The sequence below is a fragment of the Cucurbita pepo genome, chromosome 10 (genome assembly GCF_057944985.1).
Source record: "Cucurbita pepo subsp. pepo isolate OVF chromosome 10, ASM5794498v1, whole genome shotgun sequence".
Lineage (NCBI taxonomy): Eukaryota > Viridiplantae > Streptophyta > Magnoliopsida > Cucurbitales > Cucurbitaceae > Cucurbita > Cucurbita pepo.
This window is the reverse complement of record NC_141807.1, coordinates 14878691-14888830: the sequence shown is the minus strand read 5'-3', so window position 1 is coordinate 14888830 and position 10140 is coordinate 14878691. Positions and strand designations below refer to the sequence as shown.

General features: G+C 32.6%; 1 non-coding gene across 1 annotated transcript; it reads left to right on the top strand.

Annotated features, from left to right (window-relative positions):
• Positions 1 to 259: 259 nt before the first annotated feature.
• On the top strand, positions 260 to 336 carry TRNAA-UGC (transfer RNA alanine (anticodon UGC)). The gene has a single exon. It is a non-coding gene; the product is annotated as a tRNA-Ala (tRNA).
• Positions 337 to 10140: the final 9804 nt, after the last annotated feature.

Sequence of the window (10140 nt, the reverse complement as noted above, 5' to 3'; positions counted from 1 at the left end):
GTTTAGGGTTTTGTGACGTAAAAATTGTGAAGATGTAGCTTAGATGGTAGAGCGCTCGCTTTGCATGCGAGTTATACGGGGATTGATAACCCGCATATCCAAAAGAAAGTATTTAATTTGTTATTATATTTTTTTATTTTCACAATTATCGATGTCCCGCATCACCAAACCAAACTCTTTGTTATTAATATTTTGATACTTTTTTATTTTCACTATTATTGATGATGGGACATTTAGGGTTTTATGATGTAAAAATCATGGGGATGTAGCTCAGATGGTAGAGCGCTCGCTTTGCATGCGAGAGGTACGGGGATCGATCGATACCCCGCATCTCCAAAAATAAGACTATCTATTATTAAATATATTATTTCTTTTCAAATTTTCCTTATTCATGACATGTTGGGTAGCAATATTTCTTCATTTTCACTATTATTGATGACGGAAAATTTAGGGTTTTGTGATGCAAAAATTGTGGGTATGTAACTCAGATGGTAGAGCACTCGCTTAGCATGCGAGAGGTACGGGGATCGGTACCCCGCATCTCCAAAAGAGAGAAATTGTTTTTTTAAGTATGAGTTAATTTAACATGTTATGTATAAGGTGGGTACGAGAGAAAAAGAAAAGATAATTATATTAGGATTATTATATCATTATGGCTATGTAGGTACTTATATAAGGATTATTATATCATTGTAATGACCCGAAATTTTTTACTTAATTTAAGGTCGTTATTGTATACATACCATAAACATTGAATGCGGAAGACTTCATTCAAATTCCATAAAACATAACCTTTAACTTAAAAACACAGCCATGGACTTACGTGTTTCGAAAACATCTTTAAAACGACACAACAAAAGACCCGAAATAAAATAAATAAGCGTTTAAGTTTAAAACATCCTATTCTATCCTAAGTCTAAGAAAATAAATACCACTATCATATGCATGTGCTTTGATCTCGAGTTGCGATGCCGTCGTCAGCCGTACAGGAATAAGCGTTTAAGTTTAAAACATCCTATTCTATCCTAAGTCTAAGAAAATAAATACCACTATCATATGCATGTGCTTTGATCTCGAGTTGCGATGCCGTCGTCAGCCGTACAGGAATGCCTTGCCTTAACCTGAAAAATGTAGTAGCACATGGCCTGAGTATTTAAAGAAATACTCAGTAAGTGACCCCACTATTGGGGTTAGATGCAACAATCACATGCAATGAAATGATGAGACCTATCTTTCGTTTCGTTTCGTTTCATTTCGTTTCGTTTCGTTTCGTTTCGTTTCATTTTTCCATACTCAGTAAGTGACCCCACTATTGGGGTTAGATGCAACAATCACATGCAATGAAATGATGGGACCTATCTTTCGTTTCGTTTCATTTCGTTTCGTTTCATTTTTCCTACGGCGTAATCCTAACAGGTAATCGTGGACGTGTACCATATACTCTACACGCAGCCCATACGTGCGAGTATGAGCTCACCAGCTAGTTCGCACACCGTTGGGCCACTGTCCCTAGCTGGTGGGCATGCTCTGGGGGCCCACCGGGACCCGTTAAAACTAAAACCGTCACGGCAGCGCTATGCAGGGCATAACGATCGTTGTCCTGCCATTTGGATGTACGCGTCCGTACCCTCGTGATGGGATAGGGGTATCCCCCCAAATGCATGATCACACAATATGCATGAGGTCCCACTAGTCCTACAGTCATCATTTAATGAACATAACCCCGTGTCACGTTTTCATGCTTACATGTCATTCTCATTCTCATTCTGTTACATATCATACATATTCCTAGCGGGGTTATGTATCATGCAATTTACCGTATTTCATGTCATACAATTCACATATAATAACATAACATAACATAACATATAGGAAGCATATCGATCCTCAGACAATTCACACATATCAATATATATGACACGTGCAGAACCACAGGGCACGTGTCAACATCAAATATAACCTTGCCGATAGTAAGGTCACTTACCTGGCTAGCTTAAGTCGTTGTCACGAATATATCTTTAACGAAAGTTTGATTCCGTCCTTTGAAATCTGGGTCAACCTATATGAGCCCATGACATTAGTTTCGGGTTTGAATTCTACAACATTATTTCTCTAATTTACATTGGTTCATTGTTAGAAGTCTTGAAATGTTATATATCTATAATTATATTTTCATGGTTACTAATTTACATTGGTTCATTGTTACTGTGGTATAAAAAGTAGGTACAACTTAGTTATTCTGAGCTTTACTGTTCTCTCTGTTTACCCTCTGTATTTACCTTTCCCTTCATATTTAGTTTGTGGTTTTTAATTCCCTAATCTCTTTTTTCTTTTATTTGTGGTTTTTAATTCTGTTATACTGCTACTTGTGGAGAGGGAATTTGATGAATTCCTCAAAAGATAAGAGCTTATAGGATGGCGGTAGTCCGACATATGAAATTTTATCTACCACCTCTGAAATTTTCCTTGTAAATTAAAATCATGGCGGTAAGCCTATATGGGACTTAAAAGACCATTCACCTTGTAAATTAAATTATATCTACCACCTCTGCAATTTTCCACGGCAAACCTTCCAACAGCTTGCACTTCTTCGTCATTGACATCCTTAATTGGATCTAGATTTTAAGGCAAATCTTCTCCACGACTCACTTTGGAACACTTTTATAGATAGTTTCAACAAATATGGTTCGTTATTTGATTATTTTCTCTTGAGTGAATTTTAAGTACAAACACATTCTCTACCCAAGTAATTGCAAGATGCAAGCTTCACACTAAGAGGAATCAAAGTCCCAAGTATCAACGTCAAGTGTCAATTTTTATTCTTCATCTCAACATAAATTAAACTTATTTTCATGAAGATATCTATATAGATACGAGACATAAATATGATATCAAATAGATATGGTAACTCTTAGGATTAGATTTGATTGAGTTATTTGGATTAGATTTGATTGAGTTATTTAAATTAGATTTGATTTAGTCATTCTTCAATTGGATGAGAGATTTCTCCCAATTCTTCTTATCTTTACAGCTTTCTTTTTCTATTCCTAACAGTAACATGTCATTCTTAAAAAACTAGACACCGATGTGACAATGATACATTAATTAAAAAGAATTATTTCAAAAAATTTATCAATTTTATATTAGAAATAAATTCATATAAATAAGTTTATATATTTGCACACTTAAAAAAAAGCTTAATGTACGTTTCACTCTCAAAATATATTCAAAGTCAAGTGTCTAATACGATGAATTATAAATTTGTAATGTATCCATTGTATTAACAAGTGTTCAGTACATGCCCAACACGTGTCAGATTAGTGACACTAAGTTATTCTATGCTTTCTTTACAACCATTTAAAGTAGTTTGAAAACTAGCATGTCAAACATTATAATTGACTAACTACAACTTCAATTTTGTGCTTTAATTGTGGTTTTGACGAGAAATAAAATCCTTAATTTAGTACATGGTAGCAAAGATGGACATGAGAATGTGTTATTCTTATATGGGAAGAGATTTAACTTATATCTCATATCCTCTTTTAACCAATTATTTAGTTTTATTTAGTATATTTTAGGAAGATACGTCCATCAATAAAATAAAATAAATAGAATAGATTAAATTAGCCAAAGGTAATGACTAACATGATTTAAAAAAAAAAGAAACATAAAGGATGAATTGATTAAATTGGCTAATTGCTAACATGATAAAAAAAAATGTGACAAACACACCAAAGTAAGATTAGGAACACAAGTAAAAAACAAAAAAAAATAAAAAAACAAAAAAAAAATCAAGATTTGGAAAGTGTTAAACAGTTTTAACATATAGACATTTCAAGACTTTACTCATGCAATATTCCCATGAAATATAACACTAGAGCATCATAAAATTTAGAGAAATGATTGAAATTGATGTCATGTTCCTATAGGTTGACTTTAATACAAAGGACAAATCAAACTTTCTTAAGGATAAATTGGGGACACCAGCCTAAGCTAATTAGGTAGGTGGCCTTACCATCCGTATGGTTATATTTGATGTTGACTGTGCCCGTGATTCTGCAAGTGTCATATATATTGATATGTGTGAAATGTTTGTGAATCGATATGCTTATGATATGTTATAATATGTGAATTGTATGATAATACTTACGGTACCATGTGTTCAATGGTATATTTGAGATAGGATACAAGAAGGATGCACTAAACGTAATGTAATGATAGGAGTAAGACATGTTCATGAAACGTTATGGTTTGGTTACGTATCGAAGCGCTATGGGTATGACAGATTGATAAAAACGTTATGACTAAGGTACATTCAGGTAACGACACAACTATGATTTGTCTAAGGACGTTAAGGCTATGATAAATTAGGGAAGGATATAACCACAAAGATTTTACGATATGATATGATTATGATACGACATGTGAAGGACGGATATATAGCCAACAAGTGTTAAAGAGGGACGTGAGAATAAATTATTCTCAAGCTTTCTTTACATCGGTCAAAGAGTATTTGATATAAACCAAGAGACATCAATCATACAATATACTTCAATGAAGATGTGAAGATAAGGTTGTCAAAATTATCAAAAGATGTTTCAATTCATGCTACATTGAAGAAGAATGAAGTTTGATTGTTGTAAATTTTGTATGGGTTACAATTTAGAGTAATTTAGAATTATTGTATTTTAAGACTTTTAATTTACTTTAAGTTACAAATACATAATGGTTAATTATGGCCATTAAGTATGAATGTTACAACTATATGTTTTTAGTAGTTTCATTTTGAGGCTATATAAAGCCATGTATGTTGTATTTGTAAGGAGACTTGGAAAATGTAGTAAAAGAAGCATTTGTGCTTTCTTTAGCCAATGACTAAGTTTCTTTGCAATTCTATGTAGTTTAGATTGCATGTAGAATCATTCAAGCTCGACATGATTAATCTTGCTTGTGGAGTGATTCGAATCTCAAACAAGTGTTTGAGATATTTGATCAACAAGAATCATTCAAGCTAGACATGATCGATCTTGCTTGTGGAGTGATTCGAATCTCAATCAAGTGTTCTTCTTGTCTTGAGATATTCGATCAACAAGGTAATCCGAATCTTACTCCTCTTGTAGTGATTCCTTATCTTATCAGTATTTGATAAGCTTTCAAAATTAAGGGTTTTTTTTTTTTTTATTCTTCCTTCTTTCTCCCTTTTCACGTTTAATTTTTTTTAAAATAAAAAAAGTTTAATGTGAGAATGAAGAAGTTAGAAAGGAGGAAGAAATGAATGTAATAAAACTTTTCCGTCGGTAGGAATGGAAATGGTGAATGTGTCCTTGACGATAGTCGACCGCTATACTCTGGTTTTGGATGTAAGTGATGATTATCAGCAATATGAGTTGTGTCAATACCACACGGTTATCAAGAGGAAGTAAAGTAGAGTAGAATACATCAAGCGATCCATTTGTTGAGAGTACTGTAAGAGACACACAAGTAAGAATGTTGTGTATAAGAATGTTGGATATAACTACTCTTTCACATCTGAGGGATGAGTCTCATAGATCCAACTACAATATCAAAGAAACTTCAGGTGGTAGTGATTGCTTGCATTGGTGTCTCCGTGGTATCCCAGTCACACGTAACATGATTTTTCTTGCTCAAATATAGCTTTATTTGTCTTAAAAGTTCACTTTTGAGTAATTCTGGAAGGCTTCTTAATTTGCAGCCTATTATGAAGATGATCACTCAGAGGTAGGTTTGTTAGTGAAGATGCAATTATATAATCAGGGTTTTATATCAATGGTTCCATTTATATCTATAAATGAAATTTGTGGTGTATTTTTTAGAAATTCAACAATAATCATCGGTTACATGGTTACCATTCTAAAGAAATTCAACTTTCGACCTTTTGTGAATGCTCAAAGCTACTTGCAAAATACTGTCGATTATGATCCATAATACTCACGGACTCGAAATTGAGGTTTGTTCATGTTTAAAAATGTGACAAACCAAAAGACAAGATGCTAATTAATATTGTTTGTGATGGTTGTTGTGAATTATGTATCTTAGAATGCATATTTTGGTTGGCTTATGAATTTTTCCATCTTTTAAAAATATTATTTTTTTAGTTCAGGCCTAATTTCATAATAGGCTATTAAATCACAATATTGCAATATTTTAAGTTACTTTTAAAAAGGTCGGCAAGTTCTTTTTATGCATCTTATTTTGATCTAGCACATAAATGCTTCCTAATTATTTTATTTATTTTTTTATGAATTATGTTAGGAAGATGATTTGAATTATAAACACTTTAATTCAAACAATATTTAATAACTAATCATTTTAATATTTATACTCAAATATACTAACAACTACTAGTAACACTAGTCTCAATGACTTAAAGAATACAACTATTATCTCAAACTATAAAGAATTTAATTCCAACATATTCTAATGGACAAACGCTTTATTAGACTCTATTGGAAGATTTCACTTCATCAATTTAAGTAGCGATCAACTACAACTATCAATATCAAATTCTTAAGTATTCGTGAAAAAATCGGCCTAACAATGTCTCTTGGAACTATTTACCAAAGGTGTTAGAATGAGCTGTGTGGAAGGGTTGCCTTTAGATTCTTTAGTACCAATTAAGGATGTCAATATCCTAGTAGTGCGGAATGTAGGAACGTTCGTAGTTGAAAAGAATAACGAGAATAGTGGACATCGTTTCATCTACAAGCGTGTGGTGAACGGTCCGGTTGGTATGACTAGAGAACGTCGTCCTCGTAGAATTTATATTATTGTGATAGAAGTTATAAATAACGATGATATTCCTTGGTTTTTTATTACAAAGGTGCAGAACTTTCTTTTTGTGCATGTGATATATCCATCGCCACCTACTCATAAGCTCTCATCTTTTAAAGAAGTTCTCGAGTTCTTTGTCTCCAAGAAGCAATACAACTACTAGAATGCTATCTCTACTTATAATAAGCCCACTCTCTCTCTCGAAATATATATGTGTGTTTGTGGATGTATTGCTCTCTTTTATTAATGAAATATGGCATAGTCATAATGATATTATGAGTATCTTTTCTATCCCTCCCTTCCTTATTGCTATATAAAGAATACGAAGATTATAAGTAAAAATGTACAAGTAATTTATTACTTTTGAACTTAAAATGCTTATAATTCAATTTATCTTTGTTATCAACAATAATTATCAAACAGTATATAATTTTGTCCAAGTAAGACATATTCCTCTTCATGGGTTAGAGACATATTCCTCTTCATGGGTTAGACATATTCTCGCCGAAGTCAAGGCAGCATCGTCGCTAAGCGACAATCCCTCTTCATGGGTTAGACATATTCTCGCCGAAGCCAAGGCAGCCTCGCCGCTGAGCGGCGATCCCTCTGCAATTTTCGATGGCCAAGAAAGTGTTTCTCTACGCCTCCTCTGAACCAGGTTGTTGACATCTTCACGAAAAGTGTTTCTCAACCTCTTTGAATTTTTCAGATCCAAGATTCACGTTCGTTCAAATCCGACGCTCAACTTGCAGTGGGGTGTTAAGGATATTTAGTAATAAATTATAATTTACTATATATATTATATTTGATATTTTATTATAAGGCAAATATCTAATATTTGCCCATAGGTATTCATTTATTGTTATTTCCATTTATTAGTATTTTCGTATCTTGTAATTTATTTGATTATAAATAGGATAACTTTCACACTATTTAGGTGTGGTGGATTAATCAAACATTATTAGTTACTTTTGAACTTAAAATGCTTATAATTCAATTTATCTTTGTTATCAACAATAATTATCAAACAGTATATAATTTTGTCCAAGTAAGGTCGATTCTCATTCCCTGTATGATATCATAACACAAAATCGAGCAGAAGGGTTAACGATAAAATGATAACAAAAACCCATTCGTCGAACTAACTATATTAAGGAAGGATTGGTTGGAAACCATGTCTATACTTCTTGGCTTTAATCACAAGTAACTAAAGATATATAAGAACAACAGAATATGAATATGGCATGCCCAGTCAAAACATAAAAAATTTCTTGCCATGTTATAGTTAATGAATATGGTATGCACAAAGATCGGACGTCACACTTCATGATTGGAGACAAATACAGTGAGCTATGGTCGTCCATACCGTCCTTTGGTCCAATTATGTCAAGCAAATGTTGCAGCAAGCAAAGAGTTTTCAATAAGTTCGCTATTGCAAAGAGCTCGGTTTAAGGCACAAATGTCTCTGATGTGAAAGGCGCACCAATTCAACGAGATTTTAGTAACTATGAATAAGACACATGATACAGCTTGTAAACGAAACGATGTCCATAACTCTTGTTATTTTCTTCCACTACAAACCTTCTAGCCTCTTGCACTTTTTTGTCATTGACATCCTTAATTGAAATTTAAATCGAAGGAAACACTTCTCCACAACTCATTATGGAATACCTTTGATAGATAGTTTCAACAGATTTACTTTGTCGAGGAATACTTTAAAATTCGATATTTATAGTTGAATGCTAAGTGAAATCTTACAACAGAAGTTAATAAATCGTTTGTCTATTAGAAGAGAGCTTGGAATAAAATTCTTTATGGTTGGGATAAGGGATGTTTTAGTCAAACAAAGTATACTTTTTTGTTTTAAAATAAATTAATTTTTAAGTTTAAAATAAATTGATTTTTTAGTTTTAATTTTAGTCTGAATAAATTAATTTTGATGTGGTGTTATGTATTTTAATAATATTAATATTAACTTAATCAACAAAACTTTGTATTTTTTTTCTTTAAATTATAATCTAAATTAATAAAAATACAATTGAACTTTGCATTTTATCTAAAAAAAATACTCATAATTTTTATAAAAAAAAATACCGTTGAATTTTCCAAAAAAAAAAAAAAAAGAAAAAAAAAACTTCAAAACTACTCTTTCACTTTCAAAAGTGTTAAAAAAAGATAGATGGGGAGAAGATTGTGTTCATGGGGAGAAAATTGAAGGTTATTTTAGGGGAAGGTTTCAAGATCAGTATAAGATCCTGAAAACATAACAAGAAATAATATCCCCATACCTCTTTTGGTTATTTTACGGGAAGCTTATGGTCGCAATTAAGTTTTACTCACTCTATGTTGTTCATTTTTTTTTTAAGTAAGTAAGAGTTGGTCATGGATGAGAGCTGACTTTGGAGTGTGGGCCATGGACTAACCTCTGTTTTTAATCTAGTATTTTTTTGTTCTTCTTTTGAGTTTGCTTCTTATTTTGTGTTTGTAACGAGTATATATATGTAACACCCCAAAAATGAAAGAAATTATCTCCCATAAGAATAAGCCACTCATGAAAGACCCAAAGCATAGAAAGGAAAATAAGCCACTCATGAAAGACCCAAAGCATAGAAAGGAAAAAAAATTAAAGGATTAAGCAAGAACAAAGGACTTAGTCAGGTCACTCGTGTACCTTAACAAGTGATTGCAAGGAGTTAAAAGGCCTTTTGAAAAAGATTGGAAAGGAAAAAGTAAATCAAAAGGGCAAAAAAGTCATTTTATCAATTATCAAGAATCTTTCCCGATTTGTAATTCCTTATCTAGAAGGAATCTCAAGATTCAGAAAAATGGAAAAATGATAAAAGAGCGATGAGAAATTTGTAGAAAAATTATGGATTTTTCGAGAAAAATAATAATAAAATATTCAGAAAGTGGCAAATTACCAAAATACCCCTGGAAGACTGGATAATTACAGAAATACCACTCTAATTCGAATTAGAGCATCTACCGTGACCATCCGAGAAAAATCTATCGAACTCAAATCTCAACCGTCAGATCTCCTCCAAAATTTGATATGATCTAGAACGAACACGCACGGATCATCACGTCCAACGACTTGTATTCAAAGCCATGGTCGGTAAGGCTATGATCGGAGTTGATATCTCCAAAAAGTTATCCAGAAAGTTTGAACTCTAAATAACGAAGATTCTGGAGCTCTCAATGTCGGTTTAAGCTCCTCCTATAAGGTCGGAAGTAGGAGCAACAATACGGAATAAGAATCGAGAAAGGTCAATCCCCCAATTGAAGGCAACAAGATTACCCACAAGTTCTATGAAGGAATATAGTGCTGAAAGTGCCCAGAAACCATTC